Source organism: Pinus tabuliformis, chromosome 7, assembly GCF_031772625.1.
Source record: "Pinus tabuliformis cultivar Carrire ecotype Pingquan chromosome 7, CPIR1, whole genome shotgun sequence".
In the NCBI taxonomy this organism is placed as follows: Eukaryota; Viridiplantae; Streptophyta; class Pinopsida; order Pinales; family Pinaceae; genus Pinus; species Pinus tabuliformis.
Genome location: NC_142293.1, coordinates 963,125,481 through 963,144,200, shown reverse-complemented (window position 1 = coordinate 963,144,200; position 18,720 = coordinate 963,125,481).

Below are 18,720 nucleotides of genomic sequence, written 5' to 3'. Positions count from 1 at the left end.
TACAACGACATGTTGCTGGCTCTCAGGTATGATACTGCAAATTTGATTTCACCTGCAAAAGGAAAACTCATATTATCCTCTTCTAGAGTGATTTCTACTCCGATATCATGTAGAAACTCCTTTCATATTCAAACTTCTTAGGTGATTTTCTAAAACAAAAGACTTTAATCTACTGTACTCATTAGTGGAAACAATTAATCGATCAAGAAACCACAAAGCATACAAGAAAAAGAATTCAATCAACACATTACACAATGATTTCTCGGGGAAATCCATATCTAAAAACCCCTACTCTCTGTATATTGCATTAGTCAGAAAATAAGAGAAGGTTATAATTGTTTTCTCAAGCCCAAGAAACCTCTAGACTATCTCTATCTATCTCACTGCTTCCTAGAAAATCCTAAGCCAATAGTTAGCCAATTTCTCACTTGCCCAAGTCCCTATTTCCTTGCGTTGTTTCATTGGGAATTATCCCCCTATTAATTAGAGAAATTCCTCAATTAGAATTGTGCAATCCTCATAGGCCTTCCTCTGACTGCATGCATCACATGTACAATTCAAATGATTATACAACTGATAGTACATTGTCCCTAAACACCAATCTCAACTTGGTAACTCTCAGATTTGACATGCATGAGTTATTTATGAGTGAATCATCAGTTTATTGGTTAATCACTGTAGGAAGCACCACACTACACTATAGGAAGTACCACACTACTATACCTCTCACTAGTTCCCCCAACAGTTGGAATTAGTTTAACTGACTTTTACATAGTTAAACTGAATTAATTAATTACAACTCAAAATAAACTCAACCAAGGATCCTATAAAGTAGGAGACACTCTACATGACTCAAGTTAGACCCTCAACTCAAATTAAATAAAGCAATTAAGTCAAATTAACTTAGTTAACTAATACAAGTTTTCATGTGATGTGGAATTAAAATTTTATTCCTAATTTAATTCAAGGACAAAATTAAATTAGGATCTTTCTTGATGCTATTGTCAACATTTCTTGTTGCAATTTTCAACAGTTATATCACGTATATTTCTTATGGCTATTGACATGTTTGATAAATATGTAATTGGTTATCAAATACATGACCTATTAGATGTTATTGCAGTTGATATGAGAGGGCATTATGCCTTCTTGATGATTCTCAGATGATTATGAGATCACTATGTTCAAATGTGTATTTATGACCTACAGATTTCATGTTCATCATGTATTTGAAAAAATGTCTGTCATGGGGTTAGCCTTGGTTATGTCAAGTACTTGATCAATTTTTATGTTATGGGATTTTTCTTGGTGTTATTTATTGTCTTGGAAAGTCTCATCAAGTTTTGTGCAGTGGTCTAGAGACTAGCCTTGAGAAAGTGGCTTAAATATCGCAGTAGCAGGCACAAAACTCGCTAAAAAAGACTATACAGACAAACCCTTGTAGTGGTTATGCATGTGACTGGGGGCCTACATTTGTTAGAAAATCAGAAAGGTAGTAAATATTTATTTTTTGTGATAATTACTTGTCATTTTTATTATTATTATGATTCTTTATATCTTCTTTCTTTAGTTGATCAAGAAATTACCAAAAGTAGCAGCACATAAAATAATAGACACCAGATGTAGGAACATGCCAAGGAAAAAACCCCCTCGAGGGGAAAAACCAGTCAAGATAATTCTTCCTTTCAATAGTATTCTTTGAGACTCTTCACCCTAGACGAAAACCAGACATTCCCTCCACACCATGTCAGCCTCCTAGAATTTTGACCTCTTTCCAGCAACTTCGATTAGACAACAACTGATAGCTTCTAGAAACAATGAAACTTGTCGATATCTCAATCCAAGACATGAAACAGAGAAAGAGAGACACAAAAATTTTAATTTTCCTTGTCTCCTTAGACTTTCTCAAACTTGCATTCACTTTGGCTTCCTGACAATAGACTTCGCACATTTTCCAGCTACTAGAGAACTTTGCACTTCTGCCCAAAAATAGATATTTTCACACCTCTTCCCAGATACAACAGAATTCGAACTTGTGAGAGAATGATGCTCCAAAAGAATTCAATTAGCTTCCTTTTATAGGCTTCTTGTGGGGTCGAATAGGGTCCTTAGGATGACTTGATCTTCTTCTATTCCAACATGATGTGGAGGTTACATAATTCATATTTGACTCAATATTTAACCTTTTACATGAATCATCTTGTCACCTTATATATAAAGAGTTCCAATTGTACAAAGAGGGAAAAGGAATAGAGATGTTTGGAGCTAGCCTCCAATGCCACAAAAGCACTCCAAATTAGATTAGACCCTCTCCATTGGAAATTGCTCTGAAGCAGTTTTCCAACTGTATATAGAACTCCCCATATGGACTTCAAAATCAAAAGTTAGATCATATTAATGCTCTCCTTTCGAAGTCAAAAGGAAAAAGAAAATTTCCTAAGTGCAAACCCCATGCAAACACCACATCCCGCATATCAAAGTTTTTCCAAAGCAGCAGTAGTGGAGGTCAGAGAAAACCAGCGATCGTTGATATCGGCAATCAAAGATAAGAGGTCCAAGGTACAGTGTGCAATGCAGTAATAGGAGGTCCTAAATGGCACAATTGGTAGGCTCACATATTGGTGATCACACCTCATAGCCATGTGACATATCGACGATTGCAACCACCCAAACATATCACAAATAAAAAAATTCAACTTACCACTCTTAAGAAATTGTTGGAGGAATATGCCGATAAGTGTAAATCACCGAGAAATGCCAAAAGAGATTTGCAAAGGAAATCAATGAAAAGCCAGGGGTAGGTTTCCTTTCCTCTCTCCTCCAAGGGGCCACATGGGAGAGTATTATTGGATTTGGTAAAGACACGGTGGCACTGTTGTCACCATGACATGGTAGTACCAAGGACACGTGGCATGTTGATCTAGTACTTTCAGGGATATACATGGGCATATCTAGCTGACACGTGTCACCCCTCAGGAAGTGACACATGGCACTGATGATGTCATCAATCGAAAATCAGCAATCAGGGGTAGCAGTGCATTGTGCATCACAAGGAATTCATTGATTGTGAACCTTCAATTGGGGGGCTTCGATAAGGGGGCTAGCCAATGGACATGGGAAGAGCAAAGAACCATGATCTAAGGAGGAAAGGCGATCCTGCATATCGGCGATCACAAGTATCAAAGGGTGCAAAAAAATATAGCGTCATGAAACTGCCAAACGTCGATAACATTAAAATCACCGAGATTTGGGCCTCTAGTGTTAAGGTGTCGAGAATGCCTTAGAAAATGTAACAAAGGAAAAATACCCCTAGAGGGGAGTCCAAAGGCCCTAGACCTGAGGACTAAGCACCTGGTCATAACCCCCAATCATATGAAAGAAAAGGGGCTCAAAGAAAAAGGGGCTAAAGGGGATTACAATACATCAATTTGTGAGGTCTTTTAGTACAAAATTCCTGAGGTAATAACTGCATGATAATGGAATACAGGGATTTAAGGATGCAATGGGTTGGAAGCTGAAAAATTTAAGAAGTACATGGACCATTCAAAAGTTGGCATGGGCTGACCTTGCAAATCCCCTTGTGAAAGGAAAATAGGGTCGACACTGACAGGGTAAATGGACTCGACTGTAGCACACCCAGGACTGATGTGAGTAAATGAATGTATAGAAGACTTGATGATTGAGCATGGAGGTCCATGTAGAGGGAAGATGAAGTACTGCCCATATGACCTATGTTATTATACTATGATGTGAAACTCACAACCGAACCACTCCCAGCTCCAGAGAACGAGCGATTCAAGTAGTAAAGGAAGAAGTGACTGGAACCAACCGAGTACCAAAGAAGGAAGATCATGACAAATCAGTTACCCAATCAAAGGCAATCCCAAGGATGGGCAATAAGATATTTTGTTGGTGTCTTCATTTAAGTGTTGACTTGTTTTTTTATCATATAATGTGTCACAATTTAATAAAGCTATTAATATTTTGTCGTCATTTTTGGGCCACAGATCCATCCCAGGCCAAGATAGCTAGTCAACTTGACAACTGAGGCTTAGCTGAGATATTTTTTTGTAATTACTATTCAATGCTCCCCTCTCCAGATAAATAGTGGAAAGCAACACTTTAAAAACATTCAGAATACTAAAGAAAGAACTACATGTTATTTTTGAGACTGTATGACTTTATGATATGCATCTTTCAGAATATGAAGGAAATGGTGGTGATTCCTCCTTCGAGTACTATAGTATGTTACCCCTCTATTTAAATTCCATTATGTTTATGTTTCCTCTCCGATTTCATGTAATCGTAGATGCTAGAAATCTTTCATATGTTCTTACAGATTCATTTGTATTGACTCGTTAATGCATGTGCCTATATGGATCTTTGAGATTATATCTTTAAAATTGTGCTCCATGAATCATCGCACCCAATCGTCTTTCATCCATTATGTCTACCTTTAACTCATATAAGTGTAGAATTCTTGATGCTTCAAGCTCTATGTGATGAGTGTAGAATTATTGATACTTCAAGCTCTATGTGACGAGTTATTACATCTCCTTATCTTCTCTCATTGCTCTGCCAAAGATTATTAAGTTGTAGGTCCTTGAACTACTCGGCCTCCACTATTTATACATATATTTATGTGATTTTTATATGTGAAGAAGTACTCGAAAGACATGGCTTATGCCTTTAGATGAATGAACTAACCGATGCTATTTATTATATATATATGAATATATATGTACAAAATTATATGTGATGTCTTTAGTTTCCTGAGAATCAAATGAGACACACAAAATCTAGATTTTCTAGGCACTGGTCTTGTAAGAAATCTGAGGTTGTCTATGGAAGTGACAACATCTTTTGGCGTCGTTTCCGAAGAACTTATTGAAGGAATTTTCCCCTATGATACGATAAGTTAAGCACTCTTTATGTAGGTGAGAAAATACATTCTGATTCCATTCTCATTGCCTTGGCATCTCCAAAAATATCATTATATTTTATCATCGTGGCTTTTAGAAACCCTCACACTCACTCAGATACCTCTTAGCAGAAAACCCCATCTTTATCTGAACCAAAGAAATTAATCTTCAGGAGAGTCTGGAAGGAGAAAACTCTTACTACCTATGTTATTTTCTCATCATTCTTTGAAACTTCCTCATCTAACTCCTAACATGCTATCATTCACTACTCAGACTTTACTCCTAAGATCCTTACATACCCTGCTCTCAGTCTAGCCACTACAACCACTGTGGTTTTGGCCCAAGTTCCTCCAGAAATCCTCAATCCCCCTCCATTAATTTAGATGGTTGTTCCAATTTTTTTACTAAATAAATATGCCCCTCTTAATTCACCTCAACCCCTGAGTGCTATGCCTCATGACTACCTAAATCTTTTGCCTAGGTTCAATGGGGAGGATGAAAACACTTCACAGAGACACATTGAAACCTTTTGTCCTTTTGCTGAGAATTTAAATGTAGAAAAACCGGATGTGGTCTTGAGACTCTTTTTACAATCCCTTGATGGAGAAGCTAGAAAATGGTTTAAAACCATACCTAATGCATCCATCACTGTCTGGGAAGAACTTGAAAACTCTTTCACAGAAAAGTGGAGTGAAAAGAGAAATCATGGGTATGTCCTCACAAAGTTCAATGCTATAAGTTAGAAGCCACAAAAGGATATTTCAAAATTCATAAAAAGGTTCAATAAGTAGTATAATAACTTTCAAGTTGTTTCTCACGTATTATTTGTGGGAGCCTTTGAATCTGAATTTGGTTTTACTATAAGAGAAAGGAAGTCTCACACTTTGGATCAACTCCAAGTTGATGCTCTTGAGGTAGAAGAAAATTTCACCTCGACAGCAAAGTCAAGAGGAAAGGATGAACCTACTAAGAAGTAAAGGGGGAAAGAAGAAACATCCTCCTCTGGTCAAGCTAAAGAATCACCAGATCTGAAGTGGGAAGAAATGGATAAACTCATCAAGGTTTTATCACATAGGTGAAGCTTGTGCTTGAGAACAAGAGTCTCCTAAAATAGAATGCTCAAGGTAACAACTGAGGTTATAACCCATAGTAAAGAAGGCCACCCTTGTAGATACTTCAAAGGGAAAGAAAAGATCAACTAAATCGAATCCCTCCTCCTCTATATTTAGAAGATGAACTCGATGAAAAACCATCGGATACACATGAGATGTAGGGAAACTTGTATTCCTCTTTATCTGAAGGAGAACAGGAAAACATGGCTCACCAAGAGACAAGTCATGATAGAGAAGTAATAGTGAATGAGGAGGACGTAGGTGATTATTGTAAACAGTTTTCATATTTCATGCAAGCACAACTACACCGAAGGTATGATCTAAGATATTTAAGAAAGAGGTCAAGTGAACCAGAACAACAAGAGGGAACTTCTCCCCAATATATTCCCCCAGTGCCAGATAAAGGGAAAGGTAAGCTGAATCTTGACTCATCTAAGGTAAAAGTCTCCTCAAATAAGGAATGAAATAGCTCCAAGGAACACACGGAGGAGAAGGCACTTGTTATGATAAAATTTACCAGTGATAAGGAAAGAGAAGCAGAGCTAGGAGGTGTAGAAAAAGGCCAATTTTCATTCAATCTTCAGAAGGAACTCAAAAATGGTAAAGATTCATGTTCCTCTAATCAAACTTCTAAAGTATATCACTTATAAAGCCCAATTCTCTCAGTTAATGCCTCCATCTACTTCAGTACTGACCCATGACTGTTTAAACCTTCAAGACGAAAGACCAATGATTGTTTCTGGGTCTCATGTTGAAGAAATTGATCCTTCCACTGCACCCTCTTATGTGACCCTGGTAATTCGTGACCTCTTATTGCATAACTACATGTTGGACTCCAAAGCCTCACATAACCTCATGCCCTTAGCCGTGATGGAACAACTTGGTTTTTAGATCACCACACCCTAGAAGGACCTATACTCCTTTGACTCTAAGAGGGTCAAATGCTTGGGAATGATAAAATATCTGGTGGTCAACCTAACTTAGATCCCTATCAAGAGAATAGTGTTACACAATAATTTGTCATTGTCATTGTACTCCCTGTTCCTTGATCTTCGAGCACCTCTAAAATAATTCCTGTGTACATACCTATCATGAAGAACATCTTTCTCAGTCACCTCCCATCTACTAAGAATTTTCCCTTTACATCATTTCCAGAGATACTTCCTTTAAACCTAGTTTTAAAGGCTAGCGCTATCCCTCAGTTTCTTCCCCGCACCGATTTGCTGAGAATACAACTGAGCCTCGTGCTGATCAACATTGTTATCCATTGATTACCCACACCAATCCTCTTCTTGAAATTTTTAAAAATGGAATCGAATCTTCTAGATCTAGAAGTTTCATGGGTGGAGGTCTAGTAAGTGGTTAATCAAGATAGAGCCAAGAGAGACTGTTTGGGCTCCTTTCCCCTATTAGAAAGGAACTAACCCAAGAGATAATGCTTCTTCCCATCATAAGAGGAACCATATCCCCTCTCTCATGCTTATATAATCCCCTACTATTTCAACCTCGACTAGTCTTCGATAAGCTTTGGATGTAGCTTTTGATGTAGCTTGGATTAAGCTTGGAAGATTGGAAAGCTTCCTAGTCTTATTTCTTAGTTTATGCTTGTTAAGAGCTTTTTAAAGGGAGAATAGCTTGTAGAGTGTTTTGGTGTGAACAAGGAGAAAGAGACCTTAGACTCCAATGATTGAGGTATTTGAGGAGATGCTAGAGAGATGCTCGGGATCCGAACCCATCGAAGGAAACCTGCAACGCTAAGGCGAAGGTTGTAATTTCCTTTTTTTCATAATAATACAACTGATAGTTTGTTTCCTATATCAATTGAAATATTGTATTTGGTAGCTTAAGACTCCTTGGCATCTTAAAAATATTGAACTTGATTTTATGCTATCACATTTGTTGTTGTTTCTTATATGCTTGTTTAAGGAAGCTGGAGCAAGGAAGAAAGATCACCATCAAGTGGATTAGCATTATAAGAGGTAGGACCTCTTATTCGATTCTCAATCTAAGGAAACTTATGTTAGATTGTCTTGTTTGTGGCTAGACCCTCTCCCCTGGGCTAGAGGGATTGTCTTTGTCTGCAGAGGGAATCTTCCTACACCAAAAATTGGTGACCATACTGGGGAGGTCATTCCTCTCTTTGGATTGTTATTCATCTCGTGGTTTGTGACGAATTTTATCGTACCACAGTTTCTCCTTTGTTTTCTACATTTTACACCATTTGCAATCCTTGATTTTGAATTTAAAGTGGCTAGTACATCTATGGTTTGAGAAAAAAAATTATTTTTCTTTGAATCCCTCGATCAGCACCATTATTTTGCTAACAGTTGCACTGACTAGCACAAGTTGTGCTTAAGCAGTCTTGTTGCAGTCCTTTATGGCACTCTCTTCCCGTTAAACAATTGTGTTGATTCATGTGGGTTGAAATCAGGGTTTCTTTTAAACCATATGCTAGTGTGTCTTGCCCTCCTAGATTTTGTTTCTTGGTCTATCTCCGTTTATTTTCCGTGTGAACTAAATGACTAGGATGCTTTGGTTGCTAGATTTGATTTATTTATTTCCTTGAAGTTTCATTGCTTGATTCTTTGAGTGTTTGGATGGTTTCTATGACCCTAGGACATCTAGGTAAATTTCTTTTCATTTGTTCATTCACTCATTGTTTCAAGTTTCTGATTTGTTGCGTTGTTTATCCCATCTTTCAGTCCTAACATCTTCATTGCTTCATTTTATATCAAATGAGTGAAAGAGTCTCATGTTCTCTATTATTTCAAATGTCTATTTTCTCTTTCCAATCATAGATTACATTGCTTGGATTGTCGATAGAATCATTTATGTGTTAAGCTTTGTTTGATTTAGGGAAGAATTTTCTTTTATTTTCATTTATCATGCTTTAGATTTGATTTATGCTTGATTTTTTGGAATTGTGAAACTTTTCATTAAAGTACTTTATGTGAAAGATTCATTTTTCATGTTATGAAAAGAAGAACATCATTCTAGTTTACTTAAGCGAAAATATTGCATTAGTAATGCCATTGAGCAGCTAGAATTGCATCATCATAAGCATTGGAAATGAAATGAAATTTCTTTTGTTGTTACGGGAAGATTAAGTGCATCTAGGAAATGTATTAGAGAAATATTTCATTCTTTGATTGTTGCATTTGATTGTGTGCTCTTTATCCCTCAATTAGTGTTAACTTTCATCGAAGAAAGATTTCTTTTCTCATATAGCTGCATATAGGTGTTTTCAGATGACAGTGGTAGGGCCTTGGAATTGAAACCTAATTCAAGATCAACCATTAAAATTTATTGAATTAACCTAAGGAAGCATTGAAACTTAATGCCCACATTTAGTGGTCTAGGCTAGAGATGTGTGTCGATGCCTTTAAACCTAGTAGATGTCGTTAAATTTAGACAATGCTAGTATGGATATGTGCTCCCCGTACCATCATGTATATAAAGGGAGACCCCTGTAGGATTTCAATTCTTTATCCATAGGAAGCCAAGTATACCACCTTGTAAATGTGATACACCGAACACAACATTTATGGAGATTTCCTGCTCGTATTTTTCGGTTCACCAAGAGGTATTCTGCAGTTCACAATTACCAAGTAATCCTTTTGCCTAGATTATCCTGAGCAATCATTTTGATCTTTTTTTACTTTTAAAATTTAAAAATATCATCGAGCACTTGTCCTTTCGAGCTCGTTAACTGCTAAAGTGACTAAAGTCACCTTTCATCCTTTTCTTGACTCTTAAAATTTGAAAAGGAAAAGTTTTGTTTTAGTGTCTTAAAATTAACTTCCCATGAAATATACTTGGTTAAAGTTATCTTCCTTAGAGATTCTTTAGCATCAATTCCAGTGGAAACATTTCCAGATTCTACCAGTTAAGGATTCCCCTTATATGGGAATCCTGGTCGTTTTCCTTCTTTTGAAAATGTTAGTGCTCCTTATATGGAAACGTTGTCCCTCCCTTGGTTAACCATTGTGTTGTGGGGAAAAATGCCTATGCAGGACGATCCTATCCACCTAAGGTGTGACAGTGCCTTAGCAACAAACAGAAACAGAAACAGCTACTCTAGTATTCTTCCTTTATGAATTAAGAATGAAGAGAGATGGATGGACTAACCGGTGTCTTCCGTTTGTCCCTCGATCCGGTTTCTCTTCTCTTTGAGAGTTCCCAGCTACTTGCCTTCTCGCTCGCCCAGCTTCAAGAGGTTTCTGCAAGATCACAAGAAGAGAACACTACACAAAGACATAGATTCATATTCATAACTAGTTCAGGATTAGAAATAAACTAAACATACTAATGCAATCATACATCAAAGATACACTAGTATATAGGAGAAACCAAGATAGCTTTATTGATGAATAACAAGGTTCAGGAAGAGATACAACCCAGAGGGCTCCAATCCAGCATCTCCTTCCCAGCAAATGAAATTCCTATCTTCACCTTCCCTCAAACCATTAAGCACCCAATGATTCCAATCTCAAACCAACAACAATTCTTTGCAATAACAAAATTCCAGCCTCTAAATCTCATGGAGGAGAGATCCATATATAGATGTTTGGAGAGAGGATGAGTCAGCTTGAGATCTGACTAGTGTCCTCTCCCTCTGTCAGTTCTTGCTTCCACTTGGAGGTTCTTGCTTCCACTTGGAGATTGAGAACCTCTTACTCATTACTAGTCGAATTCACTGAGCCAAGTGTCATTGAGGAAGATTCTGGAAGCTTCCAGGGTCTTGACACCTTGTTGAATGAACTTGCCATTTGTCAATTCTTGTTCAGCACACCCTGGTAGTGCTTCTACCTGCGTTGCAGTGCAGGTAGCCAGTGCAGACTTTGCATTTCAGCGCAGACAGCTAGTGGAGCCTCTGAATTGATCTTGAATTGACTTGTTTTTGAGCAGTTTCTGGTGGAGAACTTCTGTGAATTGTTGTGGTTTGTTAGCCTTGTTCCTCTATGGGTAGGAACAACATGTTTAGGGACTTTGGATCCCTTAGATTATGGACATTTCATGCTTATAGCTGTAAGGCACAAAAATGTCTATAACAGTTGCCCCCTAAAGTATGAGGCCGTTTACGGGTGAAATGCTTTATCAGGAGGATCCGAAGTTCATTCATTGCTGGGAGGAGACCTGTAATATAATACAATACAATAGATTACTTTTCATACTGCTTTCATGATCTAGCTGAGGCGGGCATTCCCATGCTCAGCTTTATAAATTCATTTTTCTGTACATAGAACAGAAAATCGTCTGATGGTAAACTGATAATTTTGATGAAATTATCATCCTTTGGGTAGGATGATTATCTGCTGCAATGATGTACATGTCAATGTCCTTATCTTTCCTGAATATATATCGCAGCCCAGATGGATGAAACTAGATTCGGGGTCTTCAAACTCGTTCGATCTTCACTCTAAGTACAAGTCGATCCATGTGAGAAATGTTCTGAAGTCGAACATGGAAAGACATCGCTTGATTACCGGTCAATGAGGTAAACCGTTAACAAGCGCGAGAGGAATCACCGATAATGATAATGACCCTCAAGGTACTGCAGTACAATTCACGTGGTGTGAATAAAGGACTTGGCATCGAACACCACGCAAAATCTTTCGGTCGAAGGTCATTGATGTATACCTGTCGCCGGAAGTGAGAAACTTGCCATTGAGGCATGCAAGCTTCAAAGTACTGAAGGGGTTGTTCCTAGATCAACCTCTTGGATAATGATTTGATGTCGACAAGAAGCGATCCGTCAAAGGAGGGCCTTAATGAATCCCACATCAGTGACACGGAACGGAGCAAATGATTTTGATGGAGGTGAAAACGATCTGATGACATATGATTCAGGGTGGCGGTCATGAAAGGATGAAGGATAATGTATGGCAGTGGATGGGACACGGTTGACTCCTCTGAATGACTTCTCTTGAACATATGGCGACACTTATGCGATGGATCGGTAGCATTACCCCAAATATGGATGGTATGGCGAGACCATGGTGATGTGACCGGTGAATGAAACAACCCAACCCGACAGTGGTACAGAGGAAAAGTGTCATGTTCAAGAGCGACTTGCTACCATCAAAGTTTTCTTGAGTTTCTCCCAATTTTTCCCCAGTCATTGCTGACCAGTACCTCTTTATTTTTGTCAAGCTTGAGGAGGATAACATATGCTTGTTCTATAACTTGCCCTTCGGGCAAGCCCATCACTATGTTTTAACGAGCCTAGCGATAGTGAAACTCGTTCTCGTCTAAAGACAAGTTTGTCGCTATTTAATGCTTTTAACGAGTCTAACGACAAGGATAACTCGGTCCTTTTCATTTTTAGAGAGTCTAAAAAGGTACGTAAAGTCAACTCCGAAAGTCCTTTTTCATCATCTAATCCCTTAAGTCTGAAAAAGTATAAAACAATACAGAAGGGATGAGTTTTCGATAGTTTTAACGAGCCGAACAAAACAAGTGCTCGATCTTTTTGTGCAATAATCCCTCAGGTCCAAAAAGATTAAAATCTAGAGGAGGGATAGCTCTTCCGGTCACTTTATCGAGTTGAAAGGCCAAAACTCGGCAATCTTTTCATATTTTACGAGTCAGATGAAAAGAGCTTAAAGAAGACTCGTCTTTTGAGGAACGAGTGATAAACGGGTTAGCAGCTGATTCCAGGTACGGGTTGGAATTTTCCAATCACAGTAGTGTCACAAGGATGGCTAGTGAAATCACTCTTCGCAGCTGTTCCTCAAAATGGGTAAACAATCATATGGAGGTGAATGATCGGCCAATTGAAAAGTGGAGGTGACGGTGCAAACACGACCAAGGCTTTAATGGCTGATGATATTACATTCACTGTGGTTATTTACCGGGTAGTTCATTTTTTAACGAGCTTAAACGCGGATTGAAACACTTGCTCGATCTTATGTTTATTTTTTAACGAGCATGAACTATGCACTAAAACTGCTCGGATCTTGTGTTTATTTTTTAACGAGCATGAACTGTGTGCTAAAACTGCTCGAATACCCAGTCATATGATAAGAATGTCTCATTAAGATTCTATTTTTTATGGAGCTTCATCTTACAAAGCTTTGCTCCGGATCCTTTCGTTATGCAAGTTTGGAAACGACTAATCCTACGAGTTTAAAGGGTTAGACCTACAGGTTTAAAGGGAGGACCTAAAAATTTAAAAAATAAATAGCCGCCCCTTTCTTGCACTCCAAAAGGTTTGCATGCCCCCAGGCATAAAACAGAGTTTCAAGGTTACCTCTTCTTATGTCCAATAAAACGTTTGTTTTACCGGGAGAGGCCTACCTCTTTCAGGCTACCCAAAGATTGTTTTGTTATTCTTTCAACAAAACACCTCTTCGGCGGTGTCTACCAAGATAAACAAAGGTGAGTGACGACGCCCGCCCTCTCACATAACTTTGAAAAAAGAATCTTGTTCCAGAACAACCCCTCTTCCAACCATGGACGGGGTACAGACTAGTCATATTCTCCCGCGGAAACCTACCTTATACCCAAAGTTTTCCTGCCGAAGCAGACCAGGATGCATGCCCCCTAGATTCCAGTCATATCCTCCCGGATTACTCGCGCTCATCAAGAGGACGGACCGTGGGTTGAGACATTTCTTGCGTGAAGAGACCATTTAGGGATGGTATATGACTATTTGCGATGCGTGATCCGGGAAATGAAAGCTGGTCCATGAGCTTGACCACACTTCCTTCGTGCGGAAAACACATTACTCTAAAGAGTGAGGAGACGATGGCTCCCATGCAATATATATAGTCTCGTCCAAGGAGTAGGTTATAATCCAAGGGTCCTTGAACGACCATCACGTTCATTTGAACGGTCTTCCCTTTCAATGTTATGGGCACATTGGGGAGGATCCCTAAAGGTCGACTGGTTCCTTTATCAAAGCCTGTCAGATTTCTCATTTCAGGCAAAAGCGCTGGTGAACCAAGCGCTTTCCAAGAAATAGAGGAAAGGATACTCATATATGCCCCGTCATCAATGATGGTGTCAGCCATTACCATTCTGTATATTTGAACGATAATCCTGAATGGTATGCTTGCTGGCAAACGGGGTCTGCCTAGTTGGTTCCAGTTGAACGAGACAACTAGGTTGCTTGGTGGTGGGACCGAATAGACGGCCGGGTATGACTTTGATGAAGTTCCTTCCTGCGACAAAGGAATGGGCATATTGCCCCTTTGTTCATCGAAGTCTGTGTTGATGAAGAGAATTTGGACGGTGTCATCTTTATTCTCTTCTGTGATGGTATCATTCGAAGATAGAGCCTCTGAAGGCAAAACCGGGTCAACTGCCGCCTCAACCTTTTGACTTTCGTCAGGTATGGATTCAGATGGTTCATCCACAATGATAGGTGCTTCTGCTGACCACCTGAGCGGGCCAGCCGAGTTTTCAACTGGTGAAGGACTTGGCAGGAGTTTTTGATATCCAGGAGGAAGTTGCGCTCGTAAAATCGGGCGATCTTCCAAAACTCTTTTAGCCTCATCTAAGAAGGGACAACGGTGGATGGCATGGTCGCCTTCACACAGTTTGCAGGGAAATCTAGCTTTCCCTCTCTGTCCCGTGACTTCACTTTCACTAGTTGACGGTGAGCTATCAACATGGCTACCAGAGGTTGACGCCACCGAATTGTGCAAACGGGGAGACCAGTCCCTTAGTATCCGAGGGATGCAGGGACAATCTCTGTGGAAGTGGTCTCCCTTGCATATGACACATGGCGATTTAGGCCTAGTCAGTGTTGTGTGTGGATTCCTGTCAGACGCCACTTGTTTGCCCCCAGTCGCTTTTGGCTCCTTCTTCTTCTTCTCTTTCTTCTTCTTTTCCTTCTTCTCCTTAGGAACTTGGTTTTTTGTTTTACCAGTTCTGTCAAGCGAAGAGGAAGGAGGAGAGGAAGAATTAGATGAAGTAGAAGGCTGGTGGGTAACTCTGGTCTGGTCTAACTGTTGATTCGACTATTTAGGAATAGTGGTGTTCTGAACGACATTGGTTGAAAAGAGCCAGACCGGCAGGCCAATTGTCAATCCTGGAAGCGACAATGTGGCCATATGGGGCGCACCAACATCTCCCCAAGAGGAGAAGGGACTAGGATTTCCACCAAGGGGAATTCCTTGGTTGGTGTGCTCCATTTTCTCAACCTAAAGATCAACGCAGGAATAGGGGTGATTGTTCCGTTTAAAATAAATTTTAACGACGCTTTAGACACAACTTGCTTTTTCACTTTTAAAGAGTCGAGAAAAAGCTAAAGATGACTCTAGTCTCCTTCGATGTTTTAACGAGCCCGAAGTGACAAATGCTCGGATGGACTTTTTCCGTTATAGAGTCTGAAAAAGGCCAAAAGGAACTGCTCTGGAGTTCTAGGTAGAGGGTGTGCCAAACTTTTCGCAAAACTACAGAATACTTTTTAAGGTACGGGCGATCGATCTTCCTGAATGCTGTGTTCAGTGCATTGCGATCAGTAGGGCGGCCGACACGGCTTCCTAAAGATAAAGGTTTTATGCCTATAGGGGTCTCCTAATATATACGCGACAGTACGTGGGAGCACAATCCGTACTGGCGCTATCGTCCCTCAGGAGGAATCACCCACCATCAGTGAGATCGACAGTCACCAGGATTTACGACGCCGGAACACGTCTCTAGCCTAGACCTCTATGTTGTGCGTTATGTTGCAAAGCGTTGTTAAGTTCATTCAATTTATTTTAGGTTGATCTTTTTAGAAGTTTGCCTTTTGAGGTTCACCACGAGATGTATGATACAATTCCTAAATGCAGTCTAAAGATGATAAGCAAGCTTTTTATATCTTTTCAACCATGAAAATCCTAGCTACAAAGGGAAAAGAAAGACACCATCTTTTCTCAAAGAGCAATCAGCACACTCTAATGCACTTTCCCTAAATCAAACATGCAAACTATCAAGATGCAAATGCACAATGCAGGTGTTTTTTTTCCGCTTTCTTAATATTGATGCCTAAAAACAAAGCTTTTTGTACAACTTTGAATTTGCTTTTAAATGACCAATACAAACAAGTTTACTTTTTCGAAACCAGAAAGGGTAGAAGAGATTACAACACTTAACGATTTTCGAAATGAACACTTGTTTCGACACTTAAAAGAGGCAAACTCAAACCAAAAGAAAAAGTAAATGTATAATCAACTGCAAACAGCCAATGAACTCTCTCCTAAGATCACAATCAACAGATCTGAATCAAGGGCTACAGGATGACTATTTCACTCTTGCAAAGGAAAACTGTAAATGACGCCACAAACACATAAAAACACTCACAGTCTTTTTGTACAAAAGGAGGCGGAATTTGAGCAGAGAAAAGGAGTTATCAGACAGGTACCTATGCTGGTTACAGGCTGCAAAAATCAGAGATCAAAACAAGGCAAAACAGAGCAGAGAACCCCAGCTACACAAGGCCTAACTAGATCAGCGCACCCTCAACACAGGGGTTTTGACATTCAGCGCAGGTAGCCTTCACGGGACCTGCGTTGAAATGAAGAACCTCTTCACAGGGTCTGCGCTGAAGGAGAAACGAGAGTTTCTCACTGGGTTCTGGGTCACAGTTTGCTATTTAATCTACAGTTTCATGCCAAATCAAAGCAACAAGCAAGGTACAATCAAAGGGATGCTTTGAAGGAGGACTAAGATCTATCACAAAGGATCATCAAATCATTTGTAAATCCATTGTTCAGATCATAGACAAATCCAGTGATTGGATCAAAGCAGTAGCTGTCTACTTTGCATCTGAGAATAGCAGATGCAGTTCGATTGTTGTTGTTGAGTCTATGAAACAAACAATAATGGAGACACAAATAAAATGACTAAACAGATCTCCCCAGTGGAGTCGCCAATTTGTTGTGGGGAAAAATGCCTATGCAGGACGATCCTATCCACCTAAGGTGTGACAGTGCCTTAGCAACAAACAGAAACAGCTACTCTAGTATTCTTCCTTTATGAATTAAGAATGAAGAGAGATGGATGGACTAACCGGTGTCTTCCGTTTGTCCCTCGATCCGGTTTCTCTTCTCTTTGAGAGTTCCCAGCTACTTGCCTTCTCGCTCGCCTAGCTTCAAGAGGTTTCTGCAAGATCACAAGAAGAGAACACTACACAAAGACATAGATTCATATTCATAACTAGTTCAGGATTAGAAATAAACTAAACATACTAATGCAATCATACATCAAAGATACACCAGTATATAGGAGAAACCAAGATAGCTTTATTGATGAATAACAAGGTTCAGGAAGAGATACAACCCAGAGGGCTCCAATCCAGCATCTCCTTCCCAGCAAATGAAATTCCTATCTTCACCTTCCCTCAAACCATTAAGCACCCAATGATTCCAATCTCAAACCAACAACAATTCTTTGCAATAACAAAATTCCAGCCTCTAGATCTCATGGAGGAGTGATCCATATATAGATGTTTGGAGAGAGGATGAGTCAGCTTGAGATCTGACTAGTTTCCTCTCCCTCTGTCAGTTCTTGCTTCCACTTGGAGGTTCTTGCTTCCACTTGGAGATTGAGAACCTCTTACGCATTACTAGTCGAATTCACTGAGGCAAGTGTCATTGAGGAAGATTCTGCAAGCTTCCAGGGTCTTGACACCTTGTTGAATGAACTTGCCATTTGTCAATTCTCGTTCAGCGCACCCTATTAGTGCTTCTACCTGCGTTGCAGTGCAGGTAGCCAGTGCAGACTTTGCATTTCAGCGCAGACAGCTAGTGGAGCCTCTGAATTGATCCTGAATTGACTTGTTTTTGAGCAGTTTCTGGTGGAGAACTTCTGTGAATTGCTGTGGTTTGTTAGCCTTGTTCCTCTAGGGGTAGGAACAACATGTTTAGGGACTTTGGATCCCTTAGATTATGGACATTTCATGCTTATAGCTGTAAGGCACAAAAATGTCTATAACACATTGGATTACCTATCTTGTTATTTTTTACCTCGGTGGTCCCGAGTGTCCCAACTCTTGCCCCGCCATCTCCTTCATTTGGATCACATCACATTGATTCTAAGGTTGACCTGTCACCTTCTTCCCCTATTTCTTCACCTTCCTCTTCTACTTCTCCTCGTGAATGTTTGAAATCCGGAAACTAGGAGGCCAAGAAGAAGAAGAAGTTAGATAAGCGAGAAGCCAACCATGTAGCTGTTACTCCAAATGGAACTCCTGTCGACAAACCTTTCGATCCTCCACGGAGGTTCAGATTCCCTTGCAAGTTGTGTAAGGGTGACCATCTCCTTGAAGATTGTCCTACAATCCCCAGAGTCTTAGACGTATGGTCTCAAGACCTGAATCAACCATCCCCGTTGACCTTTGGAGATCATGTGGATGTTACACCATTGTTACAGAACATTTTGTCACTCTCCTTGTACTCCTCGTCTACGATCCTGGAGGATGTCTACAATGTACCCGACATGATTTCCCATCATGAAGAAACTACCAGTATGTCCCTCTTCATGAGTAGCATGATTCCCCTTTACACCATTTCCCAAGAATCTTTCTTTTATCCTAGTTTAGAAGACTGGTGTTGCTAACTAGTTCTCTCCTCGTATCAATTTACAGAGGTTAAAACTAGACCTCGTGCCGATCGGATCTACTGAGCCCTTTTCCAATCACGCTAATCCTATTTTGGAAGGTTTTTTAAATAAGGAGCCGAAGCTTCCATGTCTAT